The sequence below is a fragment of the Microcaecilia unicolor genome, chromosome 13 (genome assembly GCF_901765095.1).
Source record: "Microcaecilia unicolor chromosome 13, aMicUni1.1, whole genome shotgun sequence".
Classification (NCBI taxonomy): domain Eukaryota; kingdom Metazoa; phylum Chordata; class Amphibia; order Gymnophiona; family Siphonopidae; genus Microcaecilia; species Microcaecilia unicolor.
Genome location: NC_044043.1, coordinates 52,110,499 through 52,127,789, shown reverse-complemented (window position 1 = coordinate 52,127,789; position 17,291 = coordinate 52,110,499). Strand labels below are relative to the sequence as shown.

Sequence of the window (17,291 nt, the reverse complement as noted above, 5' to 3'; positions counted from 1 at the left end):
CCGCAGCAGGCAGCGTCGCGCGCCACCCCGGGACGCGTCTCCATGGAGATGAGGCTTCACCTCCTACCATACCCGCTATCCTTCCGCGCTGAAAGTAGTGCTGTTCAGCTTTTGGATCTGCAGCTTTGCTTATGTCACCGTAGTTAATGACCGCCGCGCGCCGGTAGGGGGAGCACCAGGCAAAAACTGGAACGCCTAAAGGTGAAGTAAGTTCGAGAGAGCCATCGGGGCAGCTCCGGCGGGAGGGAGCGGGAGGCCTGTGCGCGGTGCCAGTTCCCGTTCTCTGGGACTCCCAAGGCTGCGGTCCGGTAATACTTTTCCATTGTGGGACGGTGGAGGGTTGCAGAATTGGTTTCTTGCCTGACTGACAAAGGAAGGAGCCAGTCTCGTCTGAGAACGTAAATAATGTTCTTAGTTTCCCCCCTCCCTCTGAGAGTTAATTGATCTAAAACTTCTCGGGCTTCTCTTGCAGCTCGTGCCTCCTCGCGTGCGCTCTCTTTCCTTTCCTCAGTGTTTGTGCATCTGTGGGAGGTGGCTGCACTTCCCAGCTGGTCGGGGTGGGCTTGAAGGGGCTGCTTCAGCGAGCTCCTTCACTATGTCCAGGCATGGAGGGGTGAGTTGTATTGTATTTGGCACCCCAACTATTTTTGAAATGTTCAACCGTGTGATCGGGGGGGGGGGAGGCAGGCAGAAGACCACCGAACTCCCAGTTAGACCACCGAACAGATGTTCTGCTGATGGTTCCTGGAGACCATCCGGTCCGACTTCTCCGTAGAACTAGTCCTGATGGTCCTGTGAAGGGGAAAGTAGTGTGGTTACTGTTAGTTCCCTTGAATGCCCGGAAATAAAGGTCAATAAAAGTATCAGGTGATACTTTCTCAGTGAGCTAACTGAATACATGTGTCGACTAGCTTTGGGAGCTGACACACTCTTTATTAGGAGGTCTGTCTCATACTGCCCTCATAGGCTCTAGGGGTTATTCTGATAACTAGCAGTGCAGACTGGAGCACAAGCATGAGCATAATCTCCAGTACAGCCCCCCCCCCTCTTTTTTCCCCCAGTAAGACAGGAGAGCCACAGAAATACTGGAAGGATCCTGGGACTTCATGGCTGCCACATTTGCCCAACACATGTTGTTCTATAACATTTTAAAACAATTTGGCTGCTATCAATTATACACTCTGTCGCATTTTCCTGTTTGAAAATAGGAGCCCTTTTGTTTTCATGCTGCCCCTGTAAGTCAGCCACCCAGATTCATCAAGGTTGTAGGATATTTTTGTATGGTATCAATGCTAGTGTTGCTGCCTTCCTACCGTGTTACATCCTATAAACATGTTTTTAATCTCCGCCCCCCCCAACACTTAAATTGTGGATAGTGATTACAGAAGTACAGAGATATGTGTTTATTAGAACTCTATATATGTAGATCAGAAACTATATTAACTCAAAATCATAACAGGACTGAGATCGATTTGGAGTGGGTTTCCTTCCAAAGTTTAGTTCCCCTGAAGATGCCGCTATGCTGGCGAAACATGGTCCATGTAGGGAACTTGGGAATTTGTTTTGTTTGATGTTTTGAATGAAGATATTTTGCACCATAAAAGTAATACATTGACCAGGAACTTGCACTGAATGACCTATACACACCAAGCAACTGTATCAGATCCACTGTTTAAGCTAAGTAACAGCTTTATTTATACAAACAATTTTGTTCTGAAGAATTTGCTTGAGCTACAGTTTTATTAGGAGGAGGCAGGGCATGCTATGATGTATGTAAAGGTGTTATAACATCTCAGTTCCTGAGTCTGTGTATATACACCAAAAAACTAAGCACATATTTAATTTATTATTTTGTATGTTATGATTTTGAGGTTTTTTTTTTGTTACATTTGTACCCCACGCTTTCCCACTCATGGCAGGCTCAATGCGGCTTACATGGGGCAATGGAGGGTTAAGTGACTTGCCCAGAGTCACAAGGAGCTGCCTATGCCGGGAATTGAACTCAGTTCCTCAGTTCCCCAGGACCAAAGTCCACCACCCTAACCACTAGGCCACTCCTCCACTGTTACTATAGTTTCTGATCTACATATATTTAATATATAAGAAACTGAACTTAAAGAATACCCAGTGATTGAATTAGCATAAGTTTATTAGAACTCTGCCAACTTTATTTTATTTATTAGGATTTATTTGCCGCCTTTTGAAGGAATTCACTCAAGGCAGTATACGTAAGAATAGATCAAACATGAGCAATAGGCAATTACAGCAGTAAAAATATTCAAAAACAGTATAAAGTATGGCATATTACTTACGTCAACACAATATGTAATAGAACATTTTAATTGACAGTGAAGGTCTGTCTCCTTGTTTGCTGTTCAGTTTAACATTTACTGGTCCCTATTTATAAAAGGATGTAACAAAATGAAATATTTCTTGGAATAATTGATATACAGTGTTACAACAATATTTCTTGCTGTTTCCTTATCCTGTTAGAAAGTATCACCACACAGCCATGACATGGTGATGTCACAAACATCAGGGACAAGGTGACCAGCACACTTGGAAATCATGAATGCAGTGAATTTATAGACCTATTTCCAATCTATATTTATGTGCAAAAGTAATGGAGAAATTAGTTTTGTGCCAACTGATGGACTTTTTAGAGAAGGGGGGGGGGTTGTCCGTAATCTCCGTATCAATCAGGGTTCTGAGATGTCAGGGCGCATATTGATGTTGGTGAGGTGGCATTGTAGTCTCACTTGGTTTGAGTTCAGTTTCTGATTGGTTGCAGCAGCATAAACTGATCCTGGTTTACGGGGGTACCTTCCAAGACCAGATGCTCTGCTGAAAGTATTTGGAGGCTAAAGTTCAGCTGTGTGAGGATTTCCATTATTTGGGAGCCATTTGGACTTGGAATTGCACTTTGAGTAACTCGGGTTCTTTGTTCGGGTTTTGGTACTTTGCGGATGTTGTGGGCAGTAAAGCTGTATTTTGATCAGGCAACCTTGCATGTTTTTTCTACATGCCTTAGTAATTTCCAAATTAGATTATGCTAATGTGGTTTATGTTAGAATGACATGTTACCTCTTAAAGAGGTTAAGTACTTTACAAAATGCAGCAATTAGGTTATTGGGGGATGTTACCCCTTTGTATGTTAATTTTCATTGGCTTCCAGTGGAATATAGCCCTTTGTATAAAGTTTTTAACTATGACAACATTAAGGATTGTACCAGAGAACTCCTGGATACTTGCAACTTTAGTATCCATTATTTGTCCTTATGTTAACAGCTGGTCATTAAGGTCAATATCAGTTCAGTTGTTGACTGTGCTGGGCAGGTGACTTGAAGGAGTGCTTTTTTTTGTTTTGTTTGCAATCTCCATTTTTATGGAATGGTCGTCTTCAGGATTTGAGGGGGGAGGTGTCTTTTAAGTATTTTAAGTGACAATTGAAATCATACTTTTTTCAGAAAGCATTTGGGACATGCAGCTGACCAGGGCAGATATTATCTCAGATCTGCAGGAATATGATGATGTGCGTGAGGGATTGATCTCAATTCTTTTCTGATTTTATGTGTATTTTTATTGTAAACCGCTTTGACTAATTATGTTATAAAGGTGGTATATCAAATAAATTAAACTATTAAACATGTCGAGGCCATCATTCTGAAACTTAAGGTCATATCTGCTAATGTCGAGGGCCTTTCTCTTGTCAAATGACACCAATTTGCCAAAATGTGTGTAAAAATAAGTGTCTGTTATAGTGTCTGTAAGAGACGCACAAAGAGGCAACTAGCAATCTGCTACAAATAACTGGTGTACAGTAGGTACAGCTTGACATAAGTTACAATTTTGTTAATAGTATAAACACAAGTAAAATTAATAATAAGCATGGATGCAGTCAGTGAGTTATAATGTTGTTGACTGCAAAACCAGGTGAACAATGTGTCTTCATAAAATCAGACCTGCTTGTTAAGACTCGGGGCCCTTTTACTAAGCTGTGGTAAAAGGAGGCCCGTGCTAGCATCAGTACGTCTCTTTGACGCACGCTGAGACCCGCTTTTACCGCAGTGGGTAAAAGGCTTTTTTTTTTTGAGAAAAAGAAATGGCCGTGCGTGCGATAAGTGAAACACCGAGTGGCCATTTGGGGGGGGAGAGCCCTTACTACCACCCATTGAGATGGTGGTAAGGGCTCCTGCACTAACCTGATGGTAACCGGGCAGCACGTGGGAGCTACCTCCAGGCTCCTGCAGTAGCCCGGCAGTAGTTCCGGATTGGCTGCTTTATAAAAGGGCTAATTAAGTGACTGATAAATAAAATGACGTTGAGATTCTAATGTAACAGTTTAGACCTGACCTTCGATGAGTTTCAACCTTCTGTAAAGTTCTTAAACCAGATCCAAAAAGCAAACAGCAGGCAGTGCGCTACTTTGGTTGTACCACAGAAAGGCAGTATATCAAATCTATGACCTTTTACCCATTTATTATTGCAGCACTACACTGCAAGAAGGATATGGGTCCGACGCTTAACATTACTCCATCAGCCATAAGAACATAAGCATTGCCATACTGGGGCAGACTGAAGGTCCATCAAGCTGTGGCCAATCCAGGTTCTAGTACCTGGCAACAGGGGCAGACTGACAGTGATCTGGGCCCCCAGGCAGTTAAGGTCATCAGGAACCCCCTGTCCCCCACAACGTGCCCTGATTTGGTCTGGCAGCCATTCACCATTTTTTTTTTAACAGATGCTTGTTTCCTGTAAAGCTGATTTGGAGCAGTCAGCCAGTTTTGTAGGAATTTTACGTAGTCTGTTTTAGACGTATCCGAGCTCTTAAGGAATTATTAGGAAAGGATTGGAAAACAAAACTGAGAATGTTGTAATGCCTTTTTATCACTCCATTTTGACCACACTTTGAATACTGTGTGGAGTTCTGGTCACCGTAACTGAAAAAAAAGTATAGTGGAATTTAGAAAAGGTACAGAGAAGAGCAACCAAAACGATAAAGGGGATGGGACAACTTCCCTACTTGGAAAAGGTAAAGCGGCTAGGACTCTTCAGCTTGGAAAAGAGACGGCTAAGGGGAGATATGTTAGAGGTTTATAAAATACTGAGTGGAATGGAACAGGTAGATGTGAATCGCTTGTTTACTCTTTCCAAAAATACTAGGACTAGGGGACACGCAAAGAAGATACTAAGTAGTAAATTTAAAATGAATTGGAGAAAATATTTCTTCACTCAATGAGTAATTAAACTCTGGAATTCATTGCCAGAGAATGTGCTAAAAGCAGTTAGCTTAGCAGGGTTTAAAAACAAGTTTGGCTAATTTCCTAAAAGTCCATAAAGTCCACAAGCCATTATTAAGGTGGACTTGGGAAAATCCACTGCATATTCTAGGATAAGCAGCATAAAATCTGTTTTGCTGTTCTGGGATCTTGCTAGGTACTTGTGACCTGGGCTGGCCACTGTTGGAAGCAGGATGCTGGACTTCTTGTACTCGGTCTGTCCCAGTATGGCAAAGCTTATGTTCTTATGTTCTTCCTCTGTCATTATTTAAGACTTCAAATCATGTGTAAGGACAGATCATATATCCAAAATCTGGAGGTACATGTATTGGTGCACCTTTGAAACTAGATAGAAACCAAAGAAGTTGTAGCTGTTTTCCTTGTTTTGCTGCTTCAACAAACTTTATGAACATTTCATCCTGAATCAGCTGATACTTATTTTAGAACGACAATTTGTCTGTGAACAAGTTTGATTTGATTTTATTCCAAGTCTGTATAGGCCTGGTGCTGAATCTTAACCCTTGTACTGAAGAGGGTGTTGAGAAATGTCATATTACTCTGCCGCTTTCCTCTATCTCTCAACACCACCATCATGAGGTACTTTGGAAAGGGCAAGGGAATTGGTATACCGCGTTTGTGTGGTTTGTGCAACTACATTCAAAGCGGTTTACATTGTATATACAGGTACTTATTTGTACCTGGGAAAATGGAGGGTTAAGTGACTTGCACTGAGTCAGAAGGAGCTGCAGTGGGAAGGATCAAAGTCCACTGCACAAACCACTAGGCTACTTCTCCACTCCAATTGATTACATAACAAAGAACTACAAGCTAGTTCTTAGGATCCAAACACTTACAAAAACCACAGGGAGGAAAATGTAACCACTGGCACCTTTAGTGGAGCAGCTTACCACAAGAAGGTGTCTCAGTATGACTCTCTTTAATGTATATTTATTTATTTATTATTCATTTGTACCCCACAGTTTCCCAACAGTATATGAACAATCAACCATGTTTGGCATATTGGAGTGGAGAGTGGGTGTGGAAGCGCTATTCAGCTAGTATGCTAACTGGCCACTGTAGGAGCCCTTAGTGCCTCCTAAATAGGAGGCAGTAAGGGTTTTCATGTAACTTTTTTTTTTCAGTGGCCACATGCTAATGCTAACGTTAGTGCACAGGCAGAAAATGAAATAATTGAAAAAGTTGAGTATACGGCAGTGGTGTAGCTGTGGGTGGGCATAGGCCCACCCATTCTTGCCTCGGGCCCACTTAGTCTAGTGGCCCCCAAAGCACCTCATTGGTGGTGCCTCATGCCTCTCTCTTTAAAACAAATCGGAGAAAGTTTTTCTTTACTCAGCGCATAGTTAGACTCTGGAACTCATTGCCGGAGAAGGTAGTGACGGCAGCTGGCCTTGCTGAGTTTAAAGGGGGTCTGGACAGATTTCTGAAGGAAAAGTCCATTGATCGTTATTACATTTTGGGGTTTTTGCCAGGTTCTTGGGGCCTGGATTGGCCGCTGTCGGAGACAGAGTGCTGGGCTTGATGGACCTTTGGTCTTTTCCCAGCGTGGCAGTGCTTATGTTCTCTCTCTCTCTCTCTCTCTCACCCTCATGGCAACTGCCTGTCTCTCTCTAAATTCCCCATACCGCCTCCATCTACCTTTGAGCTATTGTTGGTAGCAATTCCTGTAGTCAACCTGTGCCAGCCTTGCAGGCTTCCCTCTACCATATCCTTCCCTTGATGACATAATTTCCTGTTTCTTCACTGGTGGGGATGTGGTAGAGGGAAGCCTTCAGGGCTTGTGCAGCCTGTTTACTGGAATTGCTGCCAGGTTAGACCAGGTAGAGAGAGAGGAGCAGATGCCGGCGGGGAGAGGGGTAAAGAAAAGAGTGGAACGGATGCCAGCTGGGGAGGGAGTGAGGAGCGGATGCTGAGTGGGGGGGGGGGGGGGCAGAGGGAAAGTTAACAAAAAAAATTTGTATGTATGGACTGGGGTGGGGATGGGAAGGGCCCACCCAAAATAACAGGTCTGGCTATGTTCTTGATATATGGCTGCACTTGAAATGATCTTACGCCAAAATTCGATATATGGCACCTAGAGCTATGCATGCTCAATTTAACACGTGTAACTTAATTGAATAACAAGCCAATCAATGCTGATAATTGGCACTAATTGGCCCTAATTAGGATTTACACACATCATATTCTATAACGATCTGCATCTAAATCCTAATGTTTGTAACTATTTGGGGGTGTGGTTAAGAGCGTTCCTCAATTTTATATACACACATGTAGAATCACTTCTAACTGTAGGTGCCTACAAGTAGGCCTAATTGCAGGAGCCTACAGTTAGGCGCAGTTATGCGCTAAGCGGGATTCTATAAAGAATGCATACCCTTTATAGAATCGCACTAAGTATGTTAAATTTTCAGCACCGATTTTTAGATGCTACGTATAGAATTTGGCCCATAGTGCATGGGAAAATCCCACATTAGGATGCGCTAAACCTATTTACTAGTACATTTTAGTAAAAGGGCCCCAAAATAGTTAACACAACACCTGTGACTCTCCACAAGGAGACATGTTACGTGTGACTAGCATGCACATCACAGTGACTGAGCAGCTTCCTGCTTGGGCAGAAAAAGGAATTGATGACCTTTAAACAGGGCCGGTCTTAGGCAGGGGCGACAGGGGTGGTCGCACAGGGCCCCGCGCTGCTAGGGGCCCCGCATCTCTGGCAAATCTGTCCTCCTGTCTTGGAACACCTCCCTGCTCCGTACCTTGATGTGCATCCACCACGTTTCAGTAGAGAGCGGCAGACAGCAGCAGCAATTTTCATATCCCGTCAGCTGCCGAGCCCAGAGCCTCCTCGCTGCTGTATCCCACCCCCTTTTGATGTCACTTCCTGCTTCTGCAAGGGCAGGATGCAGCAGCGAGGAGGCTCCGGGCTCGGCAGCTGACAGGATATGAAAATCGCTGCCACTGTCTGCTGCTCTCTACTGAAATGTGGTGGATGCACATCAAGGTACGGGGTGAGGTAGGGTTCCCAGAGTTCTAAACCTCCTTGTAAACTCTGATAAATTACGGCTTATGGTGGGGGGTGGGGGTGCACGGGCGTGGGAGCAGGGGCGCGGGCCCCAGTGAACTGGTCTGCACAGGGCCCCGCAATTGTTAAGACCGGCCCTGACCTTAAAGGCCTTAAATCAGTTCCATACCCAAATTAGCAAAATGGGGATACTCTGACATGAGACCTTTGATTGTGGTGAGATGCAGAACTTGCAGCATCTTTTAGGATTTCCTGTTGCTTCAGGATGCTCCTTGTATGAGGCTCACTGGTGAAAAGAAATAACTTTAAATGGAAGGACAAAAGAAGAAGGAATTGCTTGCCTCATTTTAATCCTAATAACCTTTTTTTTTTTTTTTAATATTGAATTTTATGAGTTGAATTCCTAGACCAAGACTTGCTCCTCCTCTTGGGTTGGCCATGGATACTGTTGAGGCAGCATTCACAGCCTCCAGGGGTGATGAAGTCTTGGGGCCATCAGTCAGAAGTACCAGTAACACTTACTGGTCAGACTTGGGTACCGCAATGATACTCTTTGTAAAGAGCATGCTTGTACAATTCCTGGTCAAAGATTATTTGTACTATAACCAGCTGAAAGGGAAATGGGACTTGATATACTGCCTTCAAAGAGGTTTACGTATATTCAGGTACTTATTTGTACCAGGGGCAATGGAGGGTTAAGTGACTTGCCCAGAGTCGCAAGGAGCTGCAGTGGGAATTGAACTCAGTTCCCCAGGATCAAAGTCCACTGCAGTGGTTGCAAATGAAGGCTACTCGTTTCATTGTTCCTGGTCCTAGTTGTGGTCCTCAAAAAAAAAAAAAAATTGTTGGTCAGTGCTGTTTTGTTTTTAGGAGAGTATGTTTGAGGCCTATGTGGTTCTTGCTAGTAAAATTTATAGTTCTGCTATGAAAATACATAAATGTGTTTCTGACCTATGGAAAACATTATCAACAGGAAATCAATAAAGGGAAGTCAGAGCTACAAAACAAAACACCTTTCAAACGTTGATTTATGTTGCCTTTTCCTTTTTTCGCTGGGTTTCACTGTCAGCAGACAGTCAGTTGCTTGAGTCAATGAGACCTTAGACAAAAGGTTTGAAATGCCAGGAGCTGTCTGGCCTGTATATTGTCGATTGCGTAATGAGGTTGTTCAGATGTACAGCTAACCTTTCTGGCAATGCAGAATCAGAGCACTATCAGTCTGTCAAAACACCGCCTTGAACTTTTTCAGGATTCTGATTTATAATAATAATAATTACAATTTTATAGCACTATGGGTTATACACAGCAGTGCTGCGCAGTGATAAGTATTGAGGTGCAAATATGTCTCTTTCCCCCAAGGAGTTTACAATCTAAATGGGGTACCTGAAGCAATGGGAGATAAGTGACTTTTCCAAGGTCACAAGATATGTCAGTGGTAGAAGTGGGATTCAACCACCCCCTCCCCCATATATTAATTCTCCAGTTAAAAAATCTGCAGCACTACAGTATTAATGATCAAAGAAAAGTTTTGCTTAATAGATCATGAAAAGTACTGATGACACGAATAGCAAATGGGAGGATGTCTGCTGTGGATGTTAAAAAAAATCCAATAAGACAGACACCCTATCAGCCCACCTCGTCTTCTTTAACTTGCTCTTTCTTCATGTATTTCACTACTGTGCAATTTGGACGCACAAGTTACAGAATAGTGCCTAATTGAATTGTTAAATTAGGTGCCAACTGGCCTAAAGTACCAGTTATAGCCCTTAAGTGGCATTGATTGGCACTAATTTGTAGGTACGGGCATAATTACACGTGGAGAGGCATTTTTGATATGACGTCTAAGCCTGACCTTTGGACGTTTTGCAAAAATGTCCAAAATCTGAATAGGAAAGAAGGTTATTTTAAAAAAAAGAAAAAAAAAGTCTATATTTTGTTTTCGAAAATACTGTTTTCAACAAGGTTTTGTGATTTGGACGTTTTGTTTTTTGGTCCATTTTCAAACAAAAAAACATCCAAGTGACCTATTGGGATGTAGGAGGAGCCAGCATTTTTAGTAGACTGGTCCCCCAGACATCCCAGGAAAGCAATAGGGCACCCTAGGGGGCACTGCAGTGGACTTCATAAAATGCACCCAGGTACACATCTCACCATTGCTCCCTTATCTTGTCTGCTGAACCCCCCAAAACCCAACACCCCAACTGTACACCACTACCATAGCCCTTACGGGTGAAGGGGGCACTTGTATGTGGGTGCAGTGGGTTTCTGGTGAGTTTTTTGGCGAGCTCACAGTTTCCTCCACAAGTGTAACAGGTAGAGAGAGGTATGGGCCTGTGTCCACCTGTCTGCAGTGCACTGCACCCAACACTAGACTACTCCAGGGACCTGCATGCTAATTTAATTGACCTCAGTATAGCATCTGAGGTTGGCATAGAGGCTGGCAAGTAATGTTTTTAATCACATTTTTGGGGGGTGGGAGGGAGTTAGTGACCACTGGGGAAGTAAGGGGAAGTCACCCCTGATTCCCTTCAGTAGTTATCTGGTCATTTAGGGCACCTTTTTATTCCTTATTCGTTATAAAAACAGGTTTAGCTCAAAACATCTTGGTGTTAGTCTTGGATGGTTTTGTTCTATTCCATTATGGCTGAAAAAAGTCCAAGTGTTAGGAACGCCCAAATCATGCCCCTGACATGCCCCCTTGTGATTTGAACGCACTTCTGACGGACTTCGTAGAAAAACGTCTAAAAATTGGTTGTGAAAATACCAGTTTGGACGTTTTTGTGGGGAAAAAAGTCCAAATGCAGATTTGTGCCACTTTTGTGGATGTTTTTCTCTGTTGAAAATGAGCCCATTAGGCACTTGTCTATAAACTTAACACCTAATGCTATAGCATGCTACTAAAAAGGGGGTATGCACATGGATGGAACAGGCCTATGTCTTGTAATTGCACGTCTGATAGCTTACATGTGCAGCTGCCCCCCTTACACCAGGACTCCACATCCGAGCTCAGACTATCAAAGACTCCTGAGGCAGGCCTGTGGCCGAAACACAGATCTGTGTCGAGTCTGCAATAAAGTTTTGAGTTGTCCCAGTCTCTGGAGTCATTGGTCCACTTCCCACTTCTTTGTGCAGCTGCCTACTTTAGACATGACCATTTACACTGGCCTTTGACATGGAGTAAGTGCTTGCACCTAAAGTTAGGTGCACACACGTTGGCTTAAGCTCAATTCTATAGTGACCATGCACACAAATTACCATTATAGAATTGGCACTTAGCATCCATATTTTTTGGCACACTTTCTTGAATCTACCCCTAAATGTACATCGGTGGTCCCCAAACCTGGTCCTGGAGGCACCTCAGCCAGTCAGATTTTCAGGATATCCACATTGAATATTCACGAGAAAGATTTGCATGCAAAACCTGACTGGCTAGGGTGCCTCCAGGATCAGGTTTGGGAACCACTGGTAAGTTTTATGAGTGTTTTCAGCAGGCTAAAATATATGTGTGGCTGCCAAGAACTCTGATATAATTTTAAACAAATCTGTTTAAAGTTATACTTACTATTACCTATGATACTTACAGTTTAGTGGCTGAATTTTGCTGTTAAACATATATCTGTCTGATATTGAAACAATTTAAATGAGCAGGAGAGGCTCCTGCCTTCTTAAATTGCCCGTGGCCACCAGATTACCGATATTCAGTGGCTCTTAACTGGCTAGTCCTGTAGCATGTCAGCACAAAGTGACCATGGCTGAAGTGTGCAGGTCAGGGACAGTACGAGGGGCAAAGTTGAGGAGCTGCCATTTATGTAGATGCCAGTAGTATTCAGTGCCGACACCTATGTATCTTACTGGGTGAAAGCTGCCCTAAATTCAGCCAGTGAGCTGTGTGGGTGGCAGCACTTAATATTGGACGGCACCCACATATTACAAAAAACAAAAAGCCCTGTACTCTTTCTGATTTTCCCCCTCCCCACACACACCAAGGCTAAAACCACCTCCCTCATAAGGCTGGACCCCCTCCCCAATGCTTCCCTTGCAACTTAGGATAGCTCCCCCCCACAGGCCTACCTGAAGTCCTTGGTGGTCCAGTGGGTCGATGGGGGCAGGAGTGAATTGCACTCACTTCAGCCCCTAGTGGCTGGCTTTCCAAAATGGCTACTTCAAGCTGTAGCAGCAATCTCATGTTAGCAGAATGGTCAAAGTTATAGATAGAAGTGGTTTCAATTTATTTTTACAAAGAACCTATGATGCAGTTGGCCATGCTGCTACTAACCACATTTGTGCTTTTGAATATGGGTCTGTATAAGTTTGGTTATCCTCATAACAGGCAGGTCTTGGTGTTCCCTGCTTAATATTCAAGTCAGGTACTGCTAGCTGTTTTGATTAGTTTCTGATTTATTGAAGGAAAAAATGAGATGAATAATTGTAAATTGTAATTGACTTAAAGAGCTAATGAAATGCACACTGGGTTGTCTCTTCTTCATTTGACACAATATTATCATTTTAAACAAAGGCACTATACAGCTATAAAGAGAATTTTGAAAAGGTGAAAAGAGCCTAAAGGATTAGATTCTATATATGGCGCCTGAAAAATCGGCGCTGAAAGTATTTCCACCTAGGCGTATTCTGTAAACCTTGCCTAGATTTAGGCATGTTTTATAGAATATGCCTAGCCGGTTTATAGAATACGCCTAGTGGCCACGTCTGTGCCTAACTCTAGGTGCGCCCATTTACGCCAAGTAAATACCAGCACCTGAGTTAGGCGTGGAGCAGGTGTATTCTATAACAGTGCATAGATTTTCAGAATACCCATGGTCTGCCCATTCTACGCCCATGGCCCCAACCCCTTATTTATTAGGATTTATTTACCGCCTTGTTGAAGGAATTCACTCAAGGCGCTGTACAGTAGAGAGTTGCACAGGGACAGAAATCTTACCCATCCCCACCCGTCCCCGCAAGAATTTAACCCATCCCCACCCATCCCCGTAAGAATTTAATGGTACATAAAAGAAAATTCCAGTCAGCTCCCTCCAGTCTCTTTCTGGATTTGAGCCACAGCACTGTAGGCAAGGAAGGAATGGCAGTTGAAACTTGGAACACTCTAGTGTGCACATGTAAGATTTGTCTCTGATTTGCTGGCACTGTGTGCTGAGAGGTCACCACATGCACGCGCCAGTAGGTCAGGTGACATCCGATGCTCATGCCTGTGTCAGAACTGAGGTCTGTGCATCAGCCCAGGAGCAAAGAGGATTAATTGTAACATAGTAAGTGACAGCAAATAAAGACCTGAACGGTCCATCCAGTCTGCCCAATAGTCACACTCATTATCAATTCATGATTAACGAGTGTGATATTATATACTTGATTATTGTCTTTCTTTCATGTTTCTGGAACATAGATCATAGAAGTCTATCTGGCCCTATCCTTATGTTCCAACTGCTGGAGTTGACGTTGAAGCCCACTCCAGTATATTTGTCTTCTCATTTGTGGGACACAGACCGTAAAAACCTGTCCAGCATTGTCCTTATGTTCCAGCCACTGAAGTTGCTGTCTAAGGCCTTTCCAGCCCATCCTAAACCAGATTGCCATGTATGAGAGACAGACCATACAAATCTGTCCGGTATCAGCCCTAGTTCATCACAGAGTCGCCGTCTAAGCGTCACTTGACACATCCACACACATGCTGCCATTTAAGGTTACATTTTTTATAACTTCCATTTTCTAATTAGAGATCTTCTGTGTTCATCCCATGCCTTTTTGACTTCCGCCTTCATTTGTGTCTTTACCACCTCCTTAATGGAAGACTTTCCACATTTGTGCTGTTAAAGCAAGGAAGAAGAGGAGGAGGAGGAGACAGCACTCAAAGGACTTGGTACTCGGTAGATCAGAGGCTGGTGCAGCTTCCATCCCCACGGGGACCCCGCAAAACTGCTTCCATCCCCACGGGGACCCCGCAGAACTGCTTCCATCCCCGCGGAGCTCTCTAGTATACAGTAAGAATACATCAAACATAAGCAATAGACAATTCATTAGAATTTACATGCACCACTTGACAGAAATATGCCTAGTAAGTTGTGCGTGTAAATTCAAATTAATGCTAATTAGTGTCAGTTGCTTGTCAAGTGTCAATTATTAGTACTGATTGGCTTGTTAAGTAAATCGTGCATGCAAATCCAGAATATGACTGGATTTGCATGTGCAGTTTCAGTCGCGCTATATAGAATCCAGGGGAAAAGTTGCAAATGTCTACAAAAGACACTGTTTATGCTATTTTAACAATTACATTGCATCGTTTAATGAGAAAAACATCGGATCTTTTTCTGGGATGTTAGGTAGGGGTGGAGGATTGTTTTCAGCAATTGAGGGTCTGGCTAGTGAGAAAATAGGCTGTTACTGAATTATGGATAAACAGAAGTGTTATGGGTGAGCTATAATCTGCATCCAGGGGAGCATCAAATCAGACGACATTATGTAATGAAGTATCCCTTCAAGTAAAATCTGAGGTTAAGAGTTTGAGAGTGAGGAGTGGCCTAGTGGTTAGGGTGGTGGACTTTGGTCCAGGGGAACTGAGGAAATGAGTTTGATTCCCGCCACAGGCAGCTCCTTGTGACTCTGGGCAAGTCACTTAACCCTCCATTGCCTGCCGCATTGAGCCTGCCATGAGTGGGAAAGCGCGGGGTACAAATGTAACAAAAAAAAAATTAGTAGATTCTACTTTGTCTTTGGAACCACAGGAAACAGCAGTGGCCATCTTGGCTTGGGATAAATTGAGGTTGGTTTGCCAACTGTGTACGTTATTCAAGAGCTCAGGATTTTAACTTTTGTATAAGTTATTGCAATGCTATTTATGTAGAGCTCCCCAGATAAACAATTGGGAAGATGCAGAGGATTCAGAATGCAGCAGCCAGATTGATGACTCAGTGCCCAGTGGATAGAGTTACCTTACTTCTAATATCCTTCACTGGCTTCTAGTGGAGCTAAGGATACATTTAAGCTTATGTGTTGGCATTTAGTAGAGCTTATCATGGGATTAGGCTATTATAGGGAGAATTTGCAGCAATGTAGTCCCTGTTGGATGCTTAGATCAAATCAGTTGAAGAATTTGGTCCTTCCAGGGACGGCGAATGAGGATGGTTAAAACTAGAAATAGGACATTTTCAGGCATGATACCTAATATGTGGAATTACATAAGTACATAAGTAATGCCACACTGGGAAAAGACCAAGGGTCCATCGAGCCCAGCATCCTGTCCCCGACAGCGGCCAATCCAGGCCAAGGGCACCTGGCAAGCTTCCCAAACGTACACACATTCTATACGTTATTCCTGGAATTGTGGATTTTTCCCAAGTCCATTTAGTAGTGGTTTATGGACTTGTCCTTTAGGAAACCGTCTAACCGCCTTTTAAACTCTGCCAAGCTAACCGCCTTCACCATGTTCTCTGGCAACGAATTCCAGAGTTTAATTATGCGTTGGGTGAAGAAACATTTTCTCCTATTTGTTTTAAATTTACTACACTGTAGTTTCATCGCATGCCCCCATAGTCCTAGTATTTTTGGAAAGCGTGAACAGACGCTTCACATCCACTTGTTCCACTCCACTCATTATTTATACTAGTAACAAAGGCCCGTTTCTGGAATGAATGAAACGGGCGCTAGCAAGGTTTTCCTGGGAGTGTGTATGTTTGAGAGAGAGAGCAGAGTGAATGTGCGGGTGTGTGACAGAGTGAGACTGTCTGTGTGACAGTGTGTGTGTGAGAATGAGAGTGTGTGGCAGGGCCCCTCCCCTGTTCCTAATGCCCCTCACCCCGTTCCCTCCCCCTCCTTTTCCTCCTCCTTCCCACACTTTGGGTTCCTTAAGGCTTTCAAAAGTCTATGTACCCCCGTGGCCCTAACGCCCAGTATCCGGATACCCCACCGCTTCCTCCTCACCCCTCCCCAAGATGTAACACTTTCACGTCCTTCATTTTTTTTTTAAAGTGTCCTATCTACCCTGTGTCCAAATGCCGGCATTCAGATTGTGTTCCTCTCGTAAATTTTCATTCATTCAGAACTTCCCCCCCCCCCCCCCCCCCCCCCCCCCCCCCCCCCCCCCCCCCCCCCGAACACTTTCGGTTCCTTCAGTCTTTTAAAACTCTGCTATGTACCCTGTGTGCTAATGGCCAGCATTGAGATTGTTTTCCTGTCCCAAATTTGCATGTCTTTCAGTCTTCACAACTCCCCCCCCCCCTTCTCCAGTTTAACACTTTCGTTTCCTTCAGTCTTTTAAAACTCTCCTATCTACCTTGTGTCCTAATGGCCAGCATTCAGATTGTTTGCCTTTCCCAAATGTTCATGTCGTTCAGAACTCCCCCCACTCCCCCCATTTAACACTTTCGGTTCCTTCAGTCTTTTAAAACTCTCCTATCAACCCTGTGTCCTAATGGCCAGCACTCAGATTGTTTTGCTTTGCCAAATTGTCTGTCACTGACTGAGGTCAGTGCGTGCCTGCCTAGCAGACTACTTCCGGCAGGCATGGTCCCAGGCACATCCTGTTGGAGGTGAGAATTATTATATAGGATACCTTATATACCATTAGAGTTGAAAATTATGTCAAACTGCTTAAAGTTTTAAAAAATGCTGAAAACTAAGAACAGGATGACGACAAGGATGTGGTGCTTTCATGGGGCGGCTATTCATACTGTGTACTGTTTTTACATGTGTGAACATGGTCTGGAATTGTAGTATTTTGTATCAGATGTTGTGGGTCAGTAAATTTACTTCATATTAAAATGTTTAATGTGTTTTATATATTCCACCTTCCTTCCACTTTTTGGTTGAAATGAAAAGGCAGAATATAAATTATTAAATTATTCCTCGTAGAACATAAGAAAAACCATGCTGAGTCAGATGAAGGTCTATTAAGCCCAACGTCCTGTTTCTGAAAGTGGCCAGTCCAGATGGCAAGTACCTGATAAAGCCCAAAAAGT

General features: G+C 43.5%; 1 protein-coding gene across 6 annotated transcripts in view; it reads left to right on the top strand.

The window, feature by feature from the left end:
• The first annotated feature begins 157 nt into the window (after positions 1–157).
• Positions 158–17,291, top strand: part of RPH3AL (rabphilin 3A like (without C2 domains)) — a 214,025-nt gene continuing 196,891 nt past the window's right edge. For 3 of the 6 annotated variants that reach the window (XM_030222367.1, XM_030222369.1, XM_030222363.1), the window contains exon 1: positions 232–398. The gene's annotated coding sequence lies outside the window, so the exon portion shown is untranslated. Of the gene's footprint in view, positions 207–231; positions 399–17,291 lie in introns of those variants that run through there. The other 3 variants (XM_030222368.1, XM_030222365.1, XM_030222366.1) reach the window with 2 other exon arrangements.